Below are 18,164 nucleotides of genomic sequence, written 5' to 3'. Positions count from 1 at the left end.
TACGCCAGAACGGCCCCGGCAGCGCGAATGTCTCGGGCCGTCGAGGTCTGCTGCTTTGTCATAAAAGGGAGTTTCGAAGGGCATGTCATGGGTGCGATCATACCAGCACTAATGCACCGGATCCCATCAGAACTCTGCAGTTAAGCGTGCTTGGGCGAGAGTAGTACTAGGATGGGTGACCCCCTGGGAAGTCCTCGTGTTGCACCCTTTTTATTTTTTTCTCCACTTTTTTATTTTTTGATAATATTTATTTTTAATTTTTCGGCTTTTGGCATTTCCTCTTCGGATAATTTTTTTCCCCCGACAATAAACTGAGTCCGGAGACTGGCGGTGCCATGCCGCATAGCGGGACCAGCGCGTTGAATCCTACGCCAGAACGGCCCCGGCAGCGCGAATGTCTCGGGCCGTCGAGGTCTGCTGCTTTGTCATAAAAGGGAGTTTCGAAGGGCATATCATGGGTGCGATCATACCAGCACTAATGCACCGGATCCCATCAGAACTCCGCAGTTAAGCGTGCTTGGGCGAGAGTAGTACTAAGATGGGTGACCCCCTGGGAAGTCCTCGTGTTGCACCCCTTTTATTTTTTGCCCGCTTTTTTATTTTTTGATAATATTTATTTTTAATTTTTTGGCTTTTGGCTTTACCTCTTCGGATAATTTTTCCCCCCCGAAAATAAACTGAGTCCGGAGACTGGCGGTGCCATGCCGCATAGCGGAACAGCGCGTTGAATCCTACGCCAGAACGGCCCCGGCAGCGCGAATGTCTCGGGCCGTCGAGGTCTGCTGCTTTGTCATAAAAGGGAGTTTCGAAGGGCATGTCATGGGTGCGATCATACCAGCACTAATGCACCGGATCCCATCAGAACTCTGCAGTTAAGCGTGCTTGGGCGAGAGTAGTACTAGGATGGGTGACCCCCTGGGAAGTCCTCGTGTTGCACCCTTTTTATTTTTTTCTCCACTTTTTTATTTTTTGATAATATTTATTTTTAATTTTTCGGCTTTTGGCATTTCCTCTTCGGATAATTTTTTTCCCCCGACAATAAACTGAGTCCGGAGACTGGCGGTGCCATGCCGCATAGCGGAACAGCGCGTTGAATCCTACGCCAGAACGGCCCCGGCAGCGCGAATGTCTCGGGCCGTCGCGGTCTGCTGCTTTGTCATAAAAGGGAGTTTCGAAGGGCATGTCATGGGTGCGATCATACCAGCACTAATGCACCAGATCCCATCATAACTCCGCAGTTAAGCGTGCTTGGGCGAGAGAAGTACTAGGATGGGTGACCCCCTGGGAAGTCCTCGTGTTGCACCCTTTTTATTTTTTGCCCGCTTTTTTATTTTTTGATAATATTTATTTTTAATTTTTTGGTTTTTGGCTTTTCCACTTCGGATAATTTTTTCCCCCCGAAAATAAACCGAGTCCGGAGACTGGCGGTGCCATGCCGCATAGCGGAACAGCGCGTTGAATCCTACGCCAGAACGGCCCCGGCAGCGCGAATGTCTCGGGCCGTCGAGGTCTGCTGTTTTGTCATAAAAGGGAGTTTCGAAGGGCATGTCTTGGGTGCGATCATACCAGCACTAATGCACCGGATCCCATCAGAACTCCGCAGTTAAGCGTGCTTGGGCGAAAGTAGTACTAGGATGGGTGACCCCCTGGGAAGTCCTCGTGTTGCACCCTTTTTATTTTTTGCCCGCTTTTTTATTTTTTGATAATATTTATTTTTAATTTTTTGGCTTTTGGCTTTTCCTCTTCGGATAATTTTTTTCCTCCGACAATAAACTGAGTCCGGAGACTGGCGGTGCCATGCCGCATAGCGGGACCAGCGCGTTGAATCCTACGCCAGAACGGCCCCGGCAGCGCGAATGTCTCGGGCCGTCGAGGTCTGCTGCTTTGTCATAAAAGGGAGTTTCGAAGGGCATGTTATGGGTGCGTTCATACCAGCACTAATGCACCGGATCCCATCAGAACTCCGCAGTTAAGCGTGCTTGGGCGAGAGTAGTACTAGGATGGGTGACCCCCTGGGAAGTCCTCGTGTTGCACCCCTTTTATTTTTTGCCCGCTTTTTTATTTTTTCATAACATTTATTTTTAATTTTTTGGCTTTTGGCTTTTCCTCTTCGGATAATTTTTTTCCTCCGACAATAAACTGAGACCGGAGACTGGCGGTGCCATGCCGCATAGCGGGACCAGCGCGTTGAAACCTACGCCAGAACGGCCCCGGCAGCGCGAATGTCTCGGGCCGTCGAGGTCTGCTGCTTTATCTTAAAAGGGAGTTTCGAAGGGCATGTCTTGGGTGCGATCATACCAGCACTGATGCACCGGATCCCATCATAACTCCGCAGTTAAGCGTGCTTGGGCGAGAGAAGTACTAGGATGGGTGACCCTCTGGGAAGTCGTCGTGTTGCACCCTTTTTATTTTTTGCCCGCTTTTTTATTTTTTGATAATATTTATTTTTAATTTTTTGGCTTTTGGCTTTTCCTCTTCGGATAATTTTTTCCCCCCGAAAATAAACTGAGTCCGGAGACTGGCGGTGCCATGCCGCATAGCGGAACAGCGCGTTGAATCCTACGCCAGAACGGCCCCGGTAGCGCGAATGTCTCGGGCCGTCGAGGTCTGCTGCTTTGTCATAAAAGGGAGTTTCGAAGGGCATGTCATGGGTGCGATCATACCAGCACTAATGCATAGGATCCCATCAGAACTCCGCAGTTAAGCGTGCTTGGGCGAGAGTAGTACTAGGATGGGTGACCCCCTGGGAAGTCCTCGTGTTGCACCCCTTTTATTTTTTGCCCGCTTTTTTATTTTTTGATAACATTTATTTTTTATTTTTCGGCTTTTGGCTTTTCCTCTTCGGATAATTTTTTTCCCCCGAAAATAAACTGAGTCCGGAGACTGGCGGTGCCATGCCGCATAGCGGAACAGCGTGTTGAATCCTACGCCAGAACGGCCCCGGCAGCGCGAATGTCTCGGGCCGTCGAGGTCTGCTGCTTTGTCATAAAAGGGAGTTTCGAAGGGCATGTATTGGGTGCAATCATACCAGCACTAATGCACCGGATCCCATCAGAACTCCGCAGTTAAGCGTGCTTGGGCGAGAGTAGTACTAGGATGGGTGACCCCCTGGGAAGTCCTCGTGTTGCACCCTTTTTATTTTTTGCCCGCTTTTTTATTTTTTGAAAATATTTATTTTTAATTTTTTGGCTTTTGGCTTTTCCTCTTCGGATAATTTTTTTCCCCCGACAATAAACTGAGTCCGGAGACTGGCGGTGCCATGCCGCATAGCGGAACAGCGCGTTGAATCCTACGCCAGAACGGCCCCGGTAGCGCGAATGTCTCGGGCCGTCGAGGTCTGCTGCTTTGTCATAAAAGGGTGTTTCGAAGGGCATGTCATGGGTGCGATCATACCAGCACTAATGCACAGGATCCCATCAGAACTCCGCAGTTAAGCGTGCTTGGGCGAGAGTAGTACTAGGATGGGTGACCCCCTGGGAAGTCCTCGTGTTGCACCCCTTTTATTTTTTGCCCGCTTTTTTATTTTTTGATAACATTTATTTTTTATTTTTCGGCTTTTGGCTTTTCCTCTTCGGATAATTTTTTTCCCCCGAAAATAAACTGAGTCCGGAGACTGGCGGTGCCATGCCGCATAGCGGAACAGCGTGTTGAATCCTACGCCAGAACGGCCCCGGCAGCGCGAATGTCTCGGGCCGTCGAGGTCTGCTGCTTTGTCATAAAAGGGAGTTTCGAAGGGCATGTCTTGGGTGCGATCATACCAGCACTAATGCACCGGATCCCATCAGAACTCCGCAGTTAAGCGTGCTTGGGCGAGAGTAGTACTAGGATGGGTGACCCCCTGGGAAGTCCTCGTGTTGCACCCTTTTTATTTTTTGCCCGCTTTTTTATTTTTTGAAAATATTTATTTTTAATTTTTTGGCTTTTGGCTTTTCCTCTTCGGATAATTTTTTTCCCCCGACAATAAACTGAGTCCGGAGACTGGCGGTGCCATGCCGCATAGCGGGACCAGCGCGTTGAATCCTACGCCAGAACGGCCCCGGCAGCGCGAATGTCTCGGGCCGTCGAGGTCTGCTGCTTTGTCATAAAAGGGAGTTTCGAAGGGCATATCATGGGTGCGATCATACCAGCACTAATGCACCGGATCCCATCAGAACTCCGCAGTTAAGCGTGCTTGGGCGAGAGTAGTACTAAGATGGGTGACCCCCTGGGAAGTCCTCGTGTTGCACCCCTTTTATTTTTTGCCCGCTTTTTTATTTTTTGATAACATTTATTTTTAATTTTTTGGCTTTTGGCTTTTCCTCTTCGGATAATTTTTTTCCCCCGAAAATAAACTGAGTCCGGAGACTCGCGGTGCCATGCCGCATAGCGGAACAGCGCGTTGAATCCTACGCCAGAACGGCCCCGGCAGCGCGAATGTCTCGGGCCGTCGAGGTCTGCTGCTTTGTCATAAAAGGGTGTTTCGATGGGCATGTCATGGGTGCGATCATACCAGCACTAATGCACCGGATCCCATCAGAACTCCGCAGTTAAGCGTGCTTGGGCGAGAGTAGTACTAGGATGGGTGACCCCCTGGGAAGTCCTCGTGTTGCACCCCTTTTATTTTTTGCCCGCTTTTTTATTTTTTGATAATATTTATTTTTAATTTTTCGGCTTTTGGCTTTTCCTCTTCGGATAATTTTTTTCCCCCGAAAATAAACTGAGTCCGGAGACTCGCGGTGCCATGCCGCATAGCGGAACAGCGCGTTGAATCCTACGCCAGAACGGCCCCGGCAGCGCGAATGTCTCGGGCCGTCGAGGTCTGCTGCTTTGTCATAAAAGGGAGTTTCGAAGGGCATGTCATGGGTGCGATCATACCAGCACTAATGCACCGGATCCCATCAGAACTCTGCAGTTAAGCGTGCTTGGGCGAGAGTAGTACTAGGATGGGTGACCCCCTGGGAAGTCCTCGTGTTGCACCCTTTTTATTTTTTTCTCCACTTTTTTATTTTTTGATAATATTTATTTTTAATTTTTCGGCTTTTGGCATTTCCTCTTCGGATAATTTTTTTCCCCCGACAATAAACTGAGTCCGGAGACTGGCGGTGCCATGCCGCATAGCGGGACCAGCGCGTTGAATCCTACGCCAGAACGGCCCCGGCAGCGCGAATGTCTCGGGCCGTCGAGGTCTGCTGCTTTGTCATAAAAGGGAGTTTCGAAGGGCATATCATGGGTGCGATCATACCAGCACTAATGCACCGGATCCCATCAGAACTCCGCAGTTAAGCGTGCTTGAGCGAGAGTAGTACTAAGATGGGTGACCCCCTGGGAAGTCCTCGTGTTGCACCCCTTTTATTTTTTGCCCGCTTTTTTATTTTTTGATAACATTTATTTTTAATTTTTTGGCTTTTGGCTTTTCCTCTTCGGATAATTTTTTCCCCCGAAAATAAACTGAGTCCGGAGACTCGCGGTGCCATGCCGCATAGCGGAACAGCGCGTTGAATCCTACGCCAGAACGGCCCCGGCAGCGCGAATGTCTCGGGCCGTCGAGGTCTGCTGCTTTGTCATAAAAGGGTGTTTCGATGGGCATGTCATGGGTGCGATCATACCAGCACTAATGCACCGGATCCCATCAGAACTCCGCAGTTAAGCGTGCTTGGGCGAGAGTAGTACTAGGATGGGTGACCCCCTGGGAAGTCCTCGTGTTGCACCCTTTTTATTTTTTGCCCGCTTTTTTATTTTTTGATAATATTTATTTTTAATTTTTTGGCTTTTGGCTTTTCCTCTTCGGATAATTTTTTTCCTCCGACAATAAACTGAGTCCGGAGACTGGCGGTGCCATGCCGCATAGCGGGACCAGCGCGTTGAATCCTACGCCAGAACGGCCCCGGCAGCGCGAATGTCTCGGGCCGTCGAGGTCTGCTGCTTTGTCATAAAAGGGAGTTTCGAAGGGCATGTTATGGGTGCGTTCATACCAGCACTAATGCACCGGATCCCATCAGAACTCCGCAGTTAAGCGTGCTTGGGCGAGAGTAGTACTAGGATGGGTGACCCCCTGGGAAGTCCTCGTGTTGCACCCCTTTTATTTTTTGCCCGCTTTTTTATTTTTTCATAACATTTATTTTTAATTTTTTGGCTTTTGGCTTTTCCTCTTCGGATAATTTTTTTCCTCCAACAATAAACTGAGTCCGGAGACTGGCGGTGCCATGCCGTATAGCGGGACCAGCGCGTTGAATCCTACGCCAGAACGGCCCCGGCAGCGCGAATGTCTCGGGCCGTCGAGGTCTGCTGCTTTATCTTAAAAGGGAGTTTCGAAGGGCATGTCTTGGGTGCGATCATACCAGCACTGATGCACCGGATCCCATCATAACTCCGCAGTTAAGCGTGCTTGGGCGAGAGAAGTACTAGGATGGGTGACCCTCTGGGAAGTCGTCGTGTTGCACCCTTTTTATTTTTTGCCCGCTTTTTTATTTTTTGATAATATTTATTTTTAATTTTTTGGCTTTTGGCTTTTCCTCTTCGGATAATTTTTTTCCCCCGAAAATAAACTGAGTCCGGAGACTGGCGGTGCCATGCCGCATAGCGGAACAGCGCGTTGAATCCTACGCCAGAACGGCCCCGGCAGCGCGAATGTCTCGGGCCGTCGAGGTCTGCTGCTTTGTCATAAAAGGAAGTTTCGAAGGGCATGTCATGGGTGCGATCATACCAGCACTAATGCACCGGATCCCATCAGAACTCCGCAGTTAAGCGTGCTTGGGCGAGAGTAGTACTAGGATGGGTGACCCCCTGGGAAGTCCTCGTGTTGCACCCCTTTTATTTTTTGCCCGCTTTTTTATTTTTTGATAACATTTATTTTTTATTTTTCGGCTTTTGGCTTTTTCTCTTCGGATAATTTTTTTCCCCCGAAAATAAACTGAGTCCGGAGACTGGCGGTGCCATGCCGCATATCGGAACAGCGTGTTGAATCCTACGCCAGAACGGCCCCGGCAGCGCGAATGTCTCGGGCCGTCGAGGTCTGCTGCTTTGTCATAAAAGGGAGTTTCGAAGGGCATGTCTTGGGTGCGATCATACCAGCACTAATGCACCGGATCCCATCAGAACTCCGCAGTTAAGCGTGCTTGGGCGAGAGTAGTACTAGGATGGGTGACCCCCTGGGAAGTCCTCGTGTTGCACCCTTTTTATTTTTTGCCCGCTTTTTTATTTTTTGATAATATTTATTTTTAATTTTTTGGCTTTTGGCTTTTCCTCTTCGGATAATTTTTTTCCCCCGACAATAAACTGAGTCCGGAGACTGGCGGTGCCATGCCGCATAGCGGGACCAGCGCGTTGAATCCTACGCCAGAACGGCCCCGGCAGCGCGAATGTCTCGGGCCGTCGAGGTCTGCTGCTTTGTCATAAAAGGGAGTTTCGAAGGGCATATCATGGGTGCGATCATACCAGCACTAATGCACCGGATCCCATCAGAACTCCGCAGTTAAGCGTGTTTGGGCGAGAGTAGTACTAAGATGGGTGACCCCCTGGGAAGTCCTCGTGTTGCACCACTTTTATTTTTTGCCCGCTTTTTTATTTTTTGATAACATTTATTTTTTATTTTTCGGCTTTTGGCTTTTCCTCTTCGGATAATTTTTTTCCCCCGAAAATAAACTGAGTCCGGAGACTGGCGGTGCCATGCCGCATAGCGGAACAGCGTGTTGAATCCTACGCCAGAACGGCCCCGGCAGCGCGAATGTCTCGGGCCGTCGAGGTCTGCTGCTTTGTCATAAAAGGGAGTTTCGAAGGGCATGTCTTGGGTGCGATCATACCAGCACTAATGCACCGGATCCCATCAGAACTCCGCAGTTAAGCGTGCTTGGGCGAGAGTAGTACTAGGATGGGTGACCCCCTGGGAAGTCCTCGTGTTGCACCCTTTTTATTTTTTGCCCGCTTTTTTATTTTTTGATAATATTTATTTTTAATTTTTTGGCTTTTGGCTTTTCCTCTTCGGATAATTTTTTTCCCCCGACAATAAACTGAGTCCGGAGACTGGCGGTGCCATGCCGCATAGCGGGACCAGCGCGTTGAATCCTACGCCAGAACGGCCCCGGCAGCGCGAATGTCTCGGGCCGTCGAGGTCTGCTGCTTTGTCATAAAAGGGAGTTTCGAAGGGCATATCATGGGTGCGATCATACCAGCACTAATGCACCGGATCCCATCAGAACTCCGCAGTTAAGCGTGCTTGGGCGAGAGTAGTACTAAGATGGGTGACCCCCTGGGAAGTCCTCGTGTTGCACCCCTTTTATTTTTTGCCCGCTTTTTTATTTTTTGATAACATTTATTTTTAATTTTTTGGCTTTTGGCTTTTCCTCTTCGGATAATTTTTTTCCCCCGAAAATAAACTGAGTCCGGAGACTCGCGGTGCCATGCCGCATAGCGGAACAGCGCGTTGAATCCTACGCCAGAACGGCCCCGGCAGCGCGAATGTCTCGGGCCGTCGAGGTCTGCTGCTTTGTCATAAAAGGGTGTTTCGATGGGCATGTCATGGGTGCGATCATACCAGCACTAATGCACCGGATCCCATCAGAACTCCGCAGTTAAGCGTGCTTGGGCGAGAGTAGTACTAGGATGGGTGACCCCCTGGGAAGTCCTCGTGTTGCACCCCTTTTATTTTTTGCCCGCTTTTTTATTTTTTGATAATATTTATTTTTAATTTTTCGGCTTTTGGCTTTTCCTTTTCGGATAATTTTTTTTCCCCGAAAATAAACTGAGTCCGGAGACTCGCGGTGCCATGCCGCATAGCGGAACAGCGCGTTGAATCCTACGCCAGAACGGCCCCGGCAGCGCGAATGTCTCGGGCCGTCGAGGTCTGCTGCTTTGTCATAAAAGGGAGTATCGAAGGGCATGTCATGGGTGCGATCATACCAGCACTAATGCACCGGATCCCATCAGAACTCTGCAGTTAAGCGTGCTTGGGCGAGAGTAGTACTAGGATGGGTGACCCCCTGGGAAGTCCTCGTGTTGCACCCTTTTTATTTTTTTCTCCACTTTTTTATTTTTTGATAATATTTATTTTTAATTTTTCGGCTTTTGGCATTTCCTCTTCGGATAATTTTTTTCCCCGGACAATAAACTGAGTCCGGAGACTGGCGGTGCCATGCCGCATAGCGGGACCAGCGCGTTGAATCCTACGCCAGAACGGCCCCGGCAGCGCGAATGTCTCGGGCCGTCGAGGTCTGCTGCTTTGTCATAAAAGGGAGTTTCGAAGGGCATATCATGGGTGCGATCATACCAGCACTAATGCACCGGATCCCATCAGAACTCCGCAGTTAAGCGTGCTTGAGCGAGAGTAGTACTAAGATGGGTGACCCCCTGGGAAGTCCTCGTGTTGCACCCCTTTTATTTTTTGCCCGCTTTTTTATTTTTTGATAACATTTATTTTTAATTTTTTGGCTTTTGGCTTTTCCTCTTCGGATAATTTTTTTCCCCCGAAAATAAACTGAGTCCGGAGACTCGCGGTGCCATGCCGCATAAAGGAACAGCGCGTTGAATCCTACGCCAGAACGGCCCCGGCAGCGCGAATGTCTCGGGCCGTCGAGGTCTGCTGCTTTGTCATAAAAGGGTGTTTCGATGGGCATGTCATGGGTGCGATCATACCAGCACTAATGCACCGGATCCCATCAGAACTCCGCAGTTAAGCGTGCTTGGGCGAGAGTAGTACTAGGATGGGTGACCCCCTGGAAAGTCCTCGTGTTGCACCCCTTTTATTTTTTGCCCGCTTTTTTATTTTTTGATAATATTTATTTTTAATTTTTCGGCTTTTGGCTTTTCCTCTTCGGATAATTTTTTTTCCCCGAAAATAAACTGAGTCCGGAGACTCGCGGTGCCATGCCGCATAGCGGAACAGCGCGTTGAATCCTACGCCAGAACGGCCCCGGCAGCGCGAATGTCTCGGGCCGTCGAGGTCTGCTGCTTTGTCATAAAAGGGAGTTTCGAAGGGCATGTCATGGGTGCGATCATACCAGCACTAATGCACCGGATCCCATCAGAACTCCGCAGTTAAGCGTGCTTGGGCGAGAGTAGTACTAGGATGGGTGACCCCCTGGGAAGTCCTCGTGTTGCACCCTTTTTATTTTTTTCTCCACTTTTTTATTTTTTGATAATATTTATTTTTAATTTTTCGGCTTTTGGCATTTCCTCTTCGGATAATTTTTTTCCCCCGAAAATAAACTGAGTCCGGAGACTGGCGGTGCCATGCCGCATAGCGGGACCAGCGCGTTGAATCCTACGCCAGAACGGCCCCGGCGGCGCGAATGTCTCGGGCCGTCGAGTTCTGCTGCTTTGTCATAAAAGGGAGTTTCGATGGGCATGTCATGGGTGCGATCATACCAGCACTAATGCACCGGATCCCATCAGAACTCCGCAGTTAAGCGTGCTTGGGCGAGAGTAGTACTAGGATGGGTGACCCCCTGGGAAGTCCTCGTGTTGCACCCCTTTTATTTTTTGCCCGCTTTTTTATTTTTTGATAATATTTATTTTTAATTTTTCGGCTTTTGGCTTTTCCTCTTCGGATAATTTGTTTTCCCCGACAATAAACTGAGTCCGGAGACTGGCGGTGCCATGCCGCATAGCGGGACCAGCGCGTTGAATCCTACGCCAGAACGGCCCCGGCAGCGTGAATGTCTCGGGCCGTCGAGGTCTGCTGCTTTGTCATAAAAGGGAGTTTCGAAGGGCATGTCATGGGTGCGATCATACCAGCACTAATGCACCGGATCCCATCAGAACTCCGCAGTAAAGCGTGCTTGGGCGAGAGTTGTACTAGGATGGGTGACCCCCTGGGAAGTCCTCGTGTTGCACCCTTTTTATTTTTTGCCCGCTTTTTTATTTTTTGATAATATTTATTTTTAATTTTTCGGCTTTTGGCTTTTCCTCTTCGGATAATTTTTTTTTTCCGAAAATAAACTGAGTCCGGAGACTGGCGGTGCCATGCCGCATAGCGGAACAGCGCGTTGAATCCTACGCCAGAACGGCCCCGGCAGCGCGAATGTCTCGGACCGTCGCGGTCTGCTGCTTTGTCATAAAAGGGAGTTTCGAAGGGCATGTCATGGGTGCGATCATACCAGCACTAATGCACCGGATCCCATCATAACTCCGCAGTTAAGCGTGCTTGGGCGGGAGAAGTACTAGGATGGGTGACCCCCGGGAAGTCCTCGTGTTGCACCCTTTTTATTTTTTGCCCGCTTTTTTATTTTTTGATAATATTTATTTTTAATTTTTTGGCTTTTGGCTTTTCCACTTCGGATAATTTTTTCCCCCCGAAAATAAACTGAGTCCGGAGACTGGCGGTGCCATGCCGCATAGCGGAACAGCGCGTTGAATCCTACGCCAGAACGGCCCCGGCAGCGCGAATGTCTCGGGCCGTCGAGGTCTGCTGCTTTGCCATAAAAGGGTGTTTCGATGGGCATGTCATGGGTGCGACCATACCAGCACTAATGCACCGGATCCCATCAGAACTCCGCAGTTAAGCGTGCTTGGGCGAGAGTAGTACTAGGATGGGTGACCCCCTGGGAAGTCCTCGTGTTGCACCCCTTTTATTTTTTGCCCGCTTTTTTATTTTTTGATAATATTTATTTTTAATTTTTTGGCTTTTGGCTTTACCTCTTCGGATAATTTTTCCCCCCCGAAAATAAACTGAGTCCGGAGACTGGCGGTGCCATGCCGCATAGCGGAACAGCGCGTTGAATCCTACGCCAGAACGGCCCCGGCAGCGCGAATGTCTCGGGCCGTCGAGGTCTGCTGCTTTGTCATAAAAGGGAGTTTCGAAGGGCATGTCATGGGTGCGATCATACCAGCACTAATGCACCGGATCCCATCAGAACTCTGCAGTTAAGCGTGCTTGGGCGAGAGTAGTACTAGGATGGGTGACCCCCTGGGAAGTCCTCGTGTTGCACCCTTTTTATTTTTTTCTCCACTTTTTTATTTTTTGATAATATTTATTTTTAATTTTTCGGCTTTTGGCATTTCCTCTTCGGATAATTTTTTTCCCCCGACAATAAACTGAGTCCGGAGACTGGCGGTGCCATGCCGCATAGCGGGACCAGCGCGTTGAATCCTACGCCAGAACGGCCCCGGCAGCGCGAATGTCTCGGGCCGTCGAGGTCTGCTGCTTTGTCATAAAAGGGAGTTTCGAAGGGCATATCATGAGTGCGATCATACCAGCACTAATGCACCGGATCCCATCAGAACTCCGCAGTTAAGCGTGCTTGGGCGAGAGTAGTACTAAGATGGGTGACCCCCTGGGAAGTCCTCGTGTTGCACCCCTTTTATTTTTTGCCCGCTTTTTTATTTTTTGATAACATTTATTTTTAATTTTTTGGCTTTTGGCTTTTCCTCTTCGGATAATTTTTTTCCCCCGAAAATAAACTGAGTCCGGAGACTCGCGGTGCCATGCCGCATAGCGGAACAGCGCGTTGAATCCTACGCCAGAACGGCCCCGGCAGCGCGAATGTCTCGGGCCGTCGAGGTCTGCTGCTTTGTCATAAAAGGGTGTTTCGATGGGCATGTCATGGGTGCGATCATACCAGCACTAATGCACCGGATCCCATCAGAACTCCGCAGTTAAGCGTGCTTGGGCGAGAGTAGTACTAGGATGGGTGACCCCCTGGAAAGTCCTCGTGTTGCACCCCTTTTATTTTTTGCCCGCTTTTTTATTTTTTGATAATATTTATTTTTAATTTTTCGGCTTTTGGCTTTTCCTCTTCGGATAATTTTTTTCCCCCGAAAATAAACTGAGTCCGGAGACTCGCGGTGCCATGCCGCATAGCGGAACAGCGCGTTGAATCCTACGCCAGAACGGCCCCGGCAGCGCGAATGTCTCGGGCCGTCGAGGTCTGCTGCTTTGTCATAAAAGGGAGTTTCGAAGGGCATGTCATGGGTGCGATCATACCAGCACTAATGCACCGGATCCCATCAGAACTCCGCAGTTAAGCGTGCTTGGGCGAGAGTAGTACTAGGATGGGTGACCCCCTGGGAAGTCCTCGTGTTGCACCCTTTTTATTTTTTTCTCCACTTTTTTATTTTTTGATAATATTTATTTTTAATTTTTCGGCTTTTGGCATTTCCTCTTCGGATAATTTTTTTCCCCCGAAAATAAACTGAGTCCGGAGACTGGCGGTGCCATGCCGCATAGCGGGACCAGCGCGTTGAATCCTACGCCAGAACGGCCCCGGCGGCGCGAATGTCTCGGGCCGTCGAGTTCTGCTGCTTTGTCATAAAAGGGAGTTTCGATGGGCATGTCATGGGTGCGATCATACCAGCACTAATGCACCGGATCCTATCAGAACTCCGCAGTTAAGCGTGCTTGGGCGAGAGTAGTACTAGGATGGGTGACCCCCTGGGAAGTCCTCGTGTTGCACCCCTTTTATTTTTTGCCCGCTTTTTTATTTTTTGATAATATTTATTTTTAATTTTTCGGCTTTTGGCTTTTCCTCTTCGGATAATTTGTTTTCCCCGACAATAAACTGAGTCCGGAGACTGGCGGTGCCATGCCGCATAGCGGGACCAGCGCGTTGAATCCTACGCCAGAACGGCCCCGGCAGCGTGAATGTCTCGGGCCGTCGAGGTCTGCTGCTTTGTCATAAAAGGGAGTTTCGAAGGGCATGTCATGGGTGCGATCATACCAGCACTAATGCACCGGATCCCATCAGAACTCCGCAGTTAAGCGTGCTTGGGCGAGAGTTGTACTAGGATGGGTGACCCCCTGGGAAGTCCTCGTGTTGCACCCTTTTTATTTTTTGCCCGCTTTTTTATTTTCTGATAATATTTATTTTTAATTTTTCGGCTTTTGGCTTTTCCTCTTCGGATAATTTTTTTTTTCCGAAAATAAACTGAGTCCGGAGACTGGCGGTGCCATGCCGCATAGCGGAACAGCGCGTTGAATCCTACGCCAGAACGGCCCCGGCAGCGCGAATGTCTCGGACCGTCGCGGTCTGCTGCTTTGTCATAAAAGGGAGTTTCGAAGGGCATGTCATGGGTGCGATCATACCAGCACTAATGCACCGGATCCCATCATAACTCCGCAGTTAAGCGTGCTTGGGCGGGAGAAGTACTAGGATGGGTGACCCCCTGGGAAGTCCTCGTGTTGCACCCTTTTTATTTTTTGCCCGCTTTTTTATTTTTTGATAATATTTATTTTTAATTTTTTGGCTTTTGGCTTTTCCACTTCGGATAATTTTTTCCCCCCGAAAATAAACTGAGTCCGGAGACTGGCGGTGCCATGCCGCATAGCGGAACAGCGCGTTGAATCCTACGCCAGAACGGCCCCGGCAGCGCGAATGTCTCGGGCCGTCGAGGTCTGCTGCTTTGCCATAAAAGGGTGTTTCGATGGGCATGTCATGGGTGCGATCATACCAGCACTAATGCACCGGATCCCATCAGAACTCCGCAGTTAAGCGTGCTTGGGCGAGAGTAGTACTAGGATGGGTGACCCCCTGGGAAGTCCTCGTGTTGCACCCCTTTTATTTTTTGCCCGCTTTTTTATTTTTTGATAATATTTATTTTTAATTTTTTGGCTTTTGGCTTTACCTCTTCGGATAATTTTTCCCCCCCGAAAATAAACTGAGTCCGGAGACTGGCGGTGCCATGCCGCATAGCGGAACAGCGCGTTGAATCCTACGCCAGAACGGCCCCGGCAGCGCGAATGTCTCGGGCCGTCGAGGTCTGCTGCTTTGTCATAAAAGGGAGTTTCGAAGGGCATGTCATGGGTGCGATCATACCAGCACTAATGCACCGGATCCCATCAGAACTCTGCAGTTAAGCGTGCTTGGGCGAGAGTAGTACTAGGATGGGTGACCCCCTGGGAAGTCCTCGTGTTGCACCCTTTTTATTTTTTTCTCCACTTTTTTATTTTTCGATAATATTTATTTTTAATTTTTCGGCTTTTGGCATTTCCTCTTCGGATAATTTTTTTCCCCCGACAATAAACTGAGTCCGGAGACTGGCGGCGCCATGCCGCATAGCGGGACCAGCGCGTTGAATCCTACGCCAGAACGGCCCCGGCAGCGCGAATGTCTCGGGCCGTCGAGGTCTGCTGCTTTGTCATAAAAGGGAGTTTCGAAGGGCATATCATGGGTGCGATCATACCAGCACTAATGCACCGGATCCCATCAGAACTCCGCAGTTAAGCGTGCTTGGGCGAGAGTAGTACTAAGATGGGTGACCCCCTGGGAAGTCCTCGTGTTGCACCCCTTTTATTTTTTGCCCGCTTTTTTATTTTTTGATAACATTTATTTTTAATTTTTTGGCTTTTGGCTTTTCCTCTTCGGATAATTTTTTTCCCCCGAAAATAAACTGAGTCCGGAGACTCGCGGTGCCATGCCGCATAGCGGAACAGCGCGTTGAATCCTACGCCAGAACGGCCCCGGCAGCGCGAATGTTTCGGGCCGTCGAGGTCTGCTGCTTTGTCATAAAAGGGTGTTTCGATGGGCATGTCATGGGTGCGATCATACCAGCACTAATGCACCGGATCCCATCAGAACTCCGCAGTTAAGCGTGCTTGGGCGAGAGTAGTACTAGGATGGGTGACCCCCTGGAAAGTCCTCGTGTTGCACCCCTTTTATTTTTTGCCCGCTTTTTTATTTTTTGATAATATTTATTTTTAATTTTTCGGCTTTTGGCTTTTCCTCTTCGGATAATTTTTCTCCCCCGACAATAAACTGAGTCCGGAGACTGGCGGTGCCATGCTGCATAGCGGGACCAGCGCGTTGAATCCTACGCCAGAACGGCCCCGGCAGCACGAATGTCTCGGGCCGTCGAGGTCTGCTGCTTTGTCATAAAAGGGAGTTTCGAAGGGCATGTCATGGGTGCGATCATACCAGCACTAATGTCATGGGTGACCCCCTGGGAAGTCCTCGTGTTGCGCCCTTTTTATTTTTTGCCCGCTTTTTTATTTTTTGATAATATTTATTTTTAATTTTTTGGCTTTTGGCTTTTCCACTTCGGATAATTTTTTCCCCCCGAAAATAAACTGAGTCCGGAGACTGGCGGTGCCATGCCGCATAGCGGAACAGCGCGTTGAATCCTACGCCAGAACGGCCCCGGCAGCGCGAATGTCTCGGGCCGTCGAGGTCTGCTGCTTTGTCATAGAAGGGAGTTTCGAAGGGCATGTCATGGGTGCGATCATACCAGCACTAATGCACCGGATCCCATCAGAACTCCGCAGTTAAGCGTGCTTGGGCGAGAGTAGTACTAGGATGGGTGACCCCCTGGGAAGTCCTCGTGTTGCACCCCTTTTATTTTTTGCCCGCTTTTTTATTTTTTGATAACATTTATTTTTTATTTTTCGGCTTTTGGCTTTTCCTCTTCGGATAATTTTTTTTCCCCGAAAATAAACTGAGTCCGGAGACTGGCGGTGCCATGCCGCATAGCGGAACAGCGTGTTGAATCCTACGCCAAAACGGCCCCGGCAGCGCGAATGTCTCGGGCCGTCGAGGTCTGCTGCATTGTCATAAAAGGGAGTTTCGAAGGGCATGTCTTGGGAGCGATCATACCAGCACTAATGCACCGGATCCCATCAGAACTCCGCAGTTAAGCGTGCTTGGGCGAAAGTAGTACTAGGATGGGTGACCCCCTGGGAAGTCCTCGTGTTGCACCCCTTTTATTTTTTGCCCGCTTTTTTATTTTTTGATAACATTTATTTTTTATTTTTCGGCTTTTGGCTTTTCCTCCTCGGATAATTTTTTTTCCCCGAAAATAAACTGAGTCCGGAGACTGGCGGTGCCATGCCGCATAGCGGAACAGCGTGTTGAATCCTGCGCCAGAACGGCCCCGGCAGCGCGAATGTCTCGGGCCGTCGAGGTCTGCTGCTTTGTCATAAAAGGGAGTTTCGAAGGGCATGCCTTGGGTGCGATCATACCAGCACTAATGCACCGGATCCCATCAGAACCCCGCAGTTAAGCGTGCTTGGGCGAGAGGAGTACTAGGATGGGTGACCCCCTGGGAAGTCCTCGTGTTGCACCCCTTTTATTTTTTGCCCGCTTTTTTATTTTTTGATAATATTTATTTTTAATTTTTTGGCTTTTGGCTTTACCTCTTCGGATAATTTTTTCCCCCGAAAATAAACTGAGTCCGGAGACTGGCGGTCCCATGCCGCATAGCGGAACAGCGCGTTGAATCATACGCCAGAACGGCCCCGGCAGCGCGAATGTCTTGGGCCGTCGAGGTCTGCTGCTTTGTCTTAAAAGGGAGTTTCGAAGGGCATGTCTTGGGTGCGATCATACCAGCACTGATGCACCGGATCCCATCAGAACTCCGCAGTTAAGCGTGCTTGGGCGAGAGTAGTACTAGGATGGGTGACCCCCTGGGAAGTCCTCGTGTTGCACCCTTTTTATTTTTTGCCCGCTTTTTTATTTTTTGATAATATTTATTTTTAATTTTTCGGCTTTTGGCTTTTCCTCTTCGGATAATTTTTTTTCCCCGACAATAAACTGAGTCCGGAGACTGGCGGTGCCATGCCGCATAGCGGGACCAGCGCGTTGAATCCTACGCCAGAACGGCCCCGGCAGCGTGAATGTCTCGGGCCGTCGAGGTCTGCTGCTTTGTCATAAAAGGGAGTTTCGAAGGGCATGTCATGGGTGCGATCATACCAGCACTAATGCACCGGATCCCATCAGAACTCCGCAGTTAAGCGTGCTTGGGCGAGAGTTGTACTAGGATGGGTGACCCCCTGGGAAGTCCTCGTTTTGCACCCTTTTTATTTTTTGCCCGCTTTTTTATTTTTTGATAATATTTATTTTTAATTTTTCGGCTTTTGGCTTTTCCTCTTCGGATAATTTTTTTTTTCCGAAAATAAACTGAGTCCGGAGACTGGCGGTGCCATGCCGCATAGCGGAACAGCGCGTTGAATCCTACGCGAGAACGGCCCCGGCAGCGCGAATGTCTCGGGCCGTCGCGGTCTGCTGCTTTGTCATAAAAGGGAGTTTCGAAGGGCATGTCATGGGTGCGATCATACCAGCACTAATGCACCGGATCCCATCATAACTCCGCAGTTAAGCGTGCTTGGGCGGGAGAAGTACTAGGATGGGTGACCCCCTGGGAAGTCCTCGTGTTGCACCCTTTTTATTTTTTGCCCGCTTTTTTATTTTTTGATAATATTTATTTTTAATTTTTTGGCTTTTGGCTTTTCCACTTCGGATAATTTTTTCCCCCCGAAAATAAAC

At 49.4% G+C, this 18,164-nt stretch overlaps 48 non-coding genes and 1 pseudogene across 48 annotated transcripts; all 49 read left to right on the top strand.

Moving 5' to 3' along the window:
• Positions 1 to 89: 89 nt before the first annotated feature.
• LOC149755921 (5S ribosomal RNA) lies at positions 90 to 208 on the top strand. Its single transcript, XR_016401690.1, has one exon. It is a non-coding gene; the product is annotated as a 5S ribosomal RNA (ribosomal RNA).
• Positions 209 to 456: 248 nt separating this feature from the next.
• On the top strand, positions 457 to 575 carry LOC149755920 (5S ribosomal RNA). The gene has a single exon (XR_016412799.1). It is a non-coding gene; the product is annotated as a 5S ribosomal RNA (ribosomal RNA).
• A 246-nt stretch (positions 576 to 821) lies between these two features.
• On the top strand, positions 822 to 940 carry LOC149755919 (5S ribosomal RNA). Its single transcript, XR_016401688.1, has one exon. It is a non-coding gene; the product is annotated as a 5S ribosomal RNA (ribosomal RNA).
• A 247-nt stretch (positions 941 to 1,187) lies between these two features.
• Positions 1,188 to 1,306, top strand: LOC149755918 (5S ribosomal RNA). Its single transcript, XR_016408661.1, has one exon. It is a non-coding gene; the product is annotated as a 5S ribosomal RNA (ribosomal RNA).
• Positions 1,307 to 1,552: 246 nt separating this feature from the next.
• Positions 1,553 to 1,671, top strand: LOC149755917 (5S ribosomal RNA). Its single transcript, XR_016403531.1, has one exon. It is a non-coding gene; the product is annotated as a 5S ribosomal RNA (ribosomal RNA).
• Positions 1,672 to 1,918: 247 nt separating this feature from the next.
• Positions 1,919 to 2,037, top strand: LOC149755916 (5S ribosomal RNA). The gene has a single exon (XR_016402730.1). It is a non-coding gene; the product is annotated as a 5S ribosomal RNA (ribosomal RNA).
• Positions 2,038 to 2,284: 247 nt separating this feature from the next.
• Positions 2,285 to 2,403, top strand: LOC149755915 (5S ribosomal RNA). The gene has a single exon (XR_016409023.1). It is a non-coding gene; the product is annotated as a 5S ribosomal RNA (ribosomal RNA).
• Positions 2,404 to 2,649: 246 nt separating this feature from the next.
• On the top strand, positions 2,650 to 2,768 carry LOC149755914 (5S ribosomal RNA). Its single transcript, XR_016406727.1, has one exon. It is a non-coding gene; the product is annotated as a 5S ribosomal RNA (ribosomal RNA).
• A 246-nt stretch (positions 2,769 to 3,014) lies between these two features.
• On the top strand, positions 3,015 to 3,133 carry LOC149755913 (5S ribosomal RNA). The gene has a single exon (XR_016412870.1). It is a non-coding gene; the product is annotated as a 5S ribosomal RNA (ribosomal RNA).
• A 246-nt stretch (positions 3,134 to 3,379) lies between these two features.
• LOC149755912 (5S ribosomal RNA) lies at positions 3,380 to 3,498 on the top strand. The gene has a single exon (XR_016403841.1). It is a non-coding gene; the product is annotated as a 5S ribosomal RNA (ribosomal RNA).
• Positions 3,499 to 3,744: 246 nt separating this feature from the next.
• On the top strand, positions 3,745 to 3,863 carry LOC149755911 (5S ribosomal RNA). Its single transcript, XR_016411730.1, has one exon. It is a non-coding gene; the product is annotated as a 5S ribosomal RNA (ribosomal RNA).
• Positions 3,864 to 4,110: 247 nt separating this feature from the next.
• On the top strand, positions 4,111 to 4,229 carry LOC149755910 (5S ribosomal RNA). Its single transcript, XR_016412798.1, has one exon. It is a non-coding gene; the product is annotated as a 5S ribosomal RNA (ribosomal RNA).
• A 246-nt stretch (positions 4,230 to 4,475) lies between these two features.
• On the top strand, positions 4,476 to 4,594 carry LOC149755909 (5S ribosomal RNA). Its single transcript, XR_016411616.1, has one exon. It is a non-coding gene; the product is annotated as a 5S ribosomal RNA (ribosomal RNA).
• Positions 4,595 to 4,840: 246 nt separating this feature from the next.
• Positions 4,841 to 4,959, top strand: LOC149755908 (5S ribosomal RNA). Its single transcript, XR_016401687.1, has one exon. It is a non-coding gene; the product is annotated as a 5S ribosomal RNA (ribosomal RNA).
• A 248-nt stretch (positions 4,960 to 5,207) lies between these two features.
• Positions 5,208 to 5,326, top strand: LOC149755907 (5S ribosomal RNA). The gene has a single exon (XR_016404167.1). It is a non-coding gene; the product is annotated as a 5S ribosomal RNA (ribosomal RNA).
• A 245-nt stretch (positions 5,327 to 5,571) lies between these two features.
• LOC149755906 (5S ribosomal RNA) lies at positions 5,572 to 5,690 on the top strand. Its single transcript, XR_016411729.1, has one exon. It is a non-coding gene; the product is annotated as a 5S ribosomal RNA (ribosomal RNA).
• Positions 5,691 to 5,937: 247 nt separating this feature from the next.
• LOC149755905 (5S ribosomal RNA) lies at positions 5,938 to 6,056 on the top strand. Its single transcript, XR_016402729.1, has one exon. It is a non-coding gene; the product is annotated as a 5S ribosomal RNA (ribosomal RNA).
• A 247-nt stretch (positions 6,057 to 6,303) lies between these two features.
• Positions 6,304 to 6,422, top strand: LOC149755904 (5S ribosomal RNA). Its single transcript, XR_016409022.1, has one exon. It is a non-coding gene; the product is annotated as a 5S ribosomal RNA (ribosomal RNA).
• A 246-nt stretch (positions 6,423 to 6,668) lies between these two features.
• LOC149755903 (5S ribosomal RNA) lies at positions 6,669 to 6,787 on the top strand. Its single transcript, XR_016411605.1, has one exon. It is a non-coding gene; the product is annotated as a 5S ribosomal RNA (ribosomal RNA).
• Positions 6,788 to 7,033: 246 nt separating this feature from the next.
• On the top strand, positions 7,034 to 7,152 carry LOC149755902 (5S ribosomal RNA). Its single transcript, XR_016411728.1, has one exon. It is a non-coding gene; the product is annotated as a 5S ribosomal RNA (ribosomal RNA).
• Positions 7,153 to 7,399: 247 nt separating this feature from the next.
• Positions 7,400 to 7,518, top strand: LOC149755901 (5S ribosomal RNA). The gene has a single exon (XR_016405016.1). It is a non-coding gene; the product is annotated as a 5S ribosomal RNA (ribosomal RNA).
• Positions 7,519 to 7,764: 246 nt separating this feature from the next.
• On the top strand, positions 7,765 to 7,883 carry LOC149755900 (5S ribosomal RNA). The gene has a single exon (XR_016411727.1). It is a non-coding gene; the product is annotated as a 5S ribosomal RNA (ribosomal RNA).
• A 247-nt stretch (positions 7,884 to 8,130) lies between these two features.
• LOC149755899 (5S ribosomal RNA) lies at positions 8,131 to 8,249 on the top strand. The gene has a single exon (XR_016412797.1). It is a non-coding gene; the product is annotated as a 5S ribosomal RNA (ribosomal RNA).
• Positions 8,250 to 8,495: 246 nt separating this feature from the next.
• LOC149755898 (5S ribosomal RNA) lies at positions 8,496 to 8,614 on the top strand. Its single transcript, XR_016411594.1, has one exon. It is a non-coding gene; the product is annotated as a 5S ribosomal RNA (ribosomal RNA).
• Positions 8,615 to 8,860: 246 nt separating this feature from the next.
• Positions 8,861 to 8,979, top strand: LOC149755897 (5S ribosomal RNA). Its single transcript, XR_016401686.1, has one exon. It is a non-coding gene; the product is annotated as a 5S ribosomal RNA (ribosomal RNA).
• Positions 8,980 to 9,227: 248 nt separating this feature from the next.
• Positions 9,228 to 9,346, top strand: LOC149755896 (5S ribosomal RNA). The gene has a single exon (XR_016404166.1). It is a non-coding gene; the product is annotated as a 5S ribosomal RNA (ribosomal RNA).
• Positions 9,347 to 9,592: 246 nt separating this feature from the next.
• On the top strand, positions 9,593 to 9,711 carry LOC149755895 (5S ribosomal RNA). The gene has a single exon (XR_016403104.1). It is a non-coding gene; the product is annotated as a 5S ribosomal RNA (ribosomal RNA).
• Positions 9,712 to 9,957: 246 nt separating this feature from the next.
• On the top strand, positions 9,958 to 10,076 carry LOC149755894 (5S ribosomal RNA). Its single transcript, XR_016411726.1, has one exon. It is a non-coding gene; the product is annotated as a 5S ribosomal RNA (ribosomal RNA).
• Positions 10,077 to 10,324: 248 nt separating this feature from the next.
• Positions 10,325 to 10,443, top strand: LOC149755893 (5S ribosomal RNA). The gene has a single exon (XR_016411583.1). It is a non-coding gene; the product is annotated as a 5S ribosomal RNA (ribosomal RNA).
• Positions 10,444 to 10,690: 247 nt separating this feature from the next.
• On the top strand, positions 10,691 to 10,809 carry LOC149755892 (5S ribosomal RNA). Its single transcript, XR_016404043.1, has one exon. It is a non-coding gene; the product is annotated as a 5S ribosomal RNA (ribosomal RNA).
• Positions 10,810 to 11,055: 246 nt separating this feature from the next.
• LOC149755891 (5S ribosomal RNA) lies at positions 11,056 to 11,173 on the top strand (annotated as a pseudogene).
• Positions 11,174 to 11,419: 246 nt separating this feature from the next.
• Positions 11,420 to 11,538, top strand: LOC149755890 (5S ribosomal RNA). The gene has a single exon (XR_016410361.1). It is a non-coding gene; the product is annotated as a 5S ribosomal RNA (ribosomal RNA).
• Positions 11,539 to 11,784: 246 nt separating this feature from the next.
• On the top strand, positions 11,785 to 11,903 carry LOC149755889 (5S ribosomal RNA). The gene has a single exon (XR_016401685.1). It is a non-coding gene; the product is annotated as a 5S ribosomal RNA (ribosomal RNA).
• A 248-nt stretch (positions 11,904 to 12,151) lies between these two features.
• Positions 12,152 to 12,270, top strand: LOC149755888 (5S ribosomal RNA). Its single transcript, XR_016402558.1, has one exon. It is a non-coding gene; the product is annotated as a 5S ribosomal RNA (ribosomal RNA).
• A 246-nt stretch (positions 12,271 to 12,516) lies between these two features.
• On the top strand, positions 12,517 to 12,635 carry LOC149755887 (5S ribosomal RNA). The gene has a single exon (XR_016403103.1). It is a non-coding gene; the product is annotated as a 5S ribosomal RNA (ribosomal RNA).
• Positions 12,636 to 12,881: 246 nt separating this feature from the next.
• LOC149755886 (5S ribosomal RNA) lies at positions 12,882 to 13,000 on the top strand. Its single transcript, XR_016411725.1, has one exon. It is a non-coding gene; the product is annotated as a 5S ribosomal RNA (ribosomal RNA).
• Positions 13,001 to 13,248: 248 nt separating this feature from the next.
• On the top strand, positions 13,249 to 13,367 carry LOC149755885 (5S ribosomal RNA). The gene has a single exon (XR_016403175.1). It is a non-coding gene; the product is annotated as a 5S ribosomal RNA (ribosomal RNA).
• A 247-nt stretch (positions 13,368 to 13,614) lies between these two features.
• Positions 13,615 to 13,733, top strand: LOC149755884 (5S ribosomal RNA). Its single transcript, XR_016401604.1, has one exon. It is a non-coding gene; the product is annotated as a 5S ribosomal RNA (ribosomal RNA).
• Positions 13,734 to 13,979: 246 nt separating this feature from the next.
• LOC149755883 (5S ribosomal RNA) lies at positions 13,980 to 14,098 on the top strand. Its single transcript, XR_016406291.1, has one exon. It is a non-coding gene; the product is annotated as a 5S ribosomal RNA (ribosomal RNA).
• Positions 14,099 to 14,344: 246 nt separating this feature from the next.
• Positions 14,345 to 14,463, top strand: LOC149755882 (5S ribosomal RNA). Its single transcript, XR_016411572.1, has one exon. It is a non-coding gene; the product is annotated as a 5S ribosomal RNA (ribosomal RNA).
• A 246-nt stretch (positions 14,464 to 14,709) lies between these two features.
• LOC149755881 (5S ribosomal RNA) lies at positions 14,710 to 14,828 on the top strand. The gene has a single exon (XR_016401684.1). It is a non-coding gene; the product is annotated as a 5S ribosomal RNA (ribosomal RNA).
• Positions 14,829 to 15,076: 248 nt separating this feature from the next.
• On the top strand, positions 15,077 to 15,195 carry LOC149755880 (5S ribosomal RNA). The gene has a single exon (XR_016412796.1). It is a non-coding gene; the product is annotated as a 5S ribosomal RNA (ribosomal RNA).
• Positions 15,196 to 15,441: 246 nt separating this feature from the next.
• On the top strand, positions 15,442 to 15,560 carry LOC149755879 (5S ribosomal RNA). The gene has a single exon (XR_016403102.1). It is a non-coding gene; the product is annotated as a 5S ribosomal RNA (ribosomal RNA).
• A 557-nt stretch (positions 15,561 to 16,117) lies between these two features.
• On the top strand, positions 16,118 to 16,236 carry LOC149755878 (5S ribosomal RNA). The gene has a single exon (XR_016411560.1). It is a non-coding gene; the product is annotated as a 5S ribosomal RNA (ribosomal RNA).
• Positions 16,237 to 16,482: 246 nt separating this feature from the next.
• LOC149755877 (5S ribosomal RNA) lies at positions 16,483 to 16,601 on the top strand. Its single transcript, XR_016406301.1, has one exon. It is a non-coding gene; the product is annotated as a 5S ribosomal RNA (ribosomal RNA).
• A 246-nt stretch (positions 16,602 to 16,847) lies between these two features.
• On the top strand, positions 16,848 to 16,966 carry LOC149755876 (5S ribosomal RNA). Its single transcript, XR_016405367.1, has one exon. It is a non-coding gene; the product is annotated as a 5S ribosomal RNA (ribosomal RNA).
• Positions 16,967 to 17,211: 245 nt separating this feature from the next.
• On the top strand, positions 17,212 to 17,330 carry LOC149755875 (5S ribosomal RNA). Its single transcript, XR_016411680.1, has one exon. It is a non-coding gene; the product is annotated as a 5S ribosomal RNA (ribosomal RNA).
• A 247-nt stretch (positions 17,331 to 17,577) lies between these two features.
• Positions 17,578 to 17,696, top strand: LOC149755874 (5S ribosomal RNA). Its single transcript, XR_016404023.1, has one exon. It is a non-coding gene; the product is annotated as a 5S ribosomal RNA (ribosomal RNA).
• A 246-nt stretch (positions 17,697 to 17,942) lies between these two features.
• On the top strand, positions 17,943 to 18,061 carry LOC149755873 (5S ribosomal RNA). The gene has a single exon (XR_016406290.1). It is a non-coding gene; the product is annotated as a 5S ribosomal RNA (ribosomal RNA).
• The last annotated feature ends 103 nt before the right edge of the window (positions 18,062 to 18,164 follow it).

Source organism: Phoenix dactylifera, chromosome 4 (genome assembly GCF_051530095.1).
Source record: "Phoenix dactylifera cultivar Ajwa chromosome 4, Ajwa_hap1_PhDact_Kaust_v1.1, whole genome shotgun sequence".
Lineage (NCBI taxonomy): Eukaryota > Viridiplantae > Streptophyta > Magnoliopsida > Arecales > Arecaceae > Phoenix > Phoenix dactylifera.
Note: the sequence above shows the minus strand (reverse complement) of the source record. Positions and strands in the feature narration are given on the sequence as shown.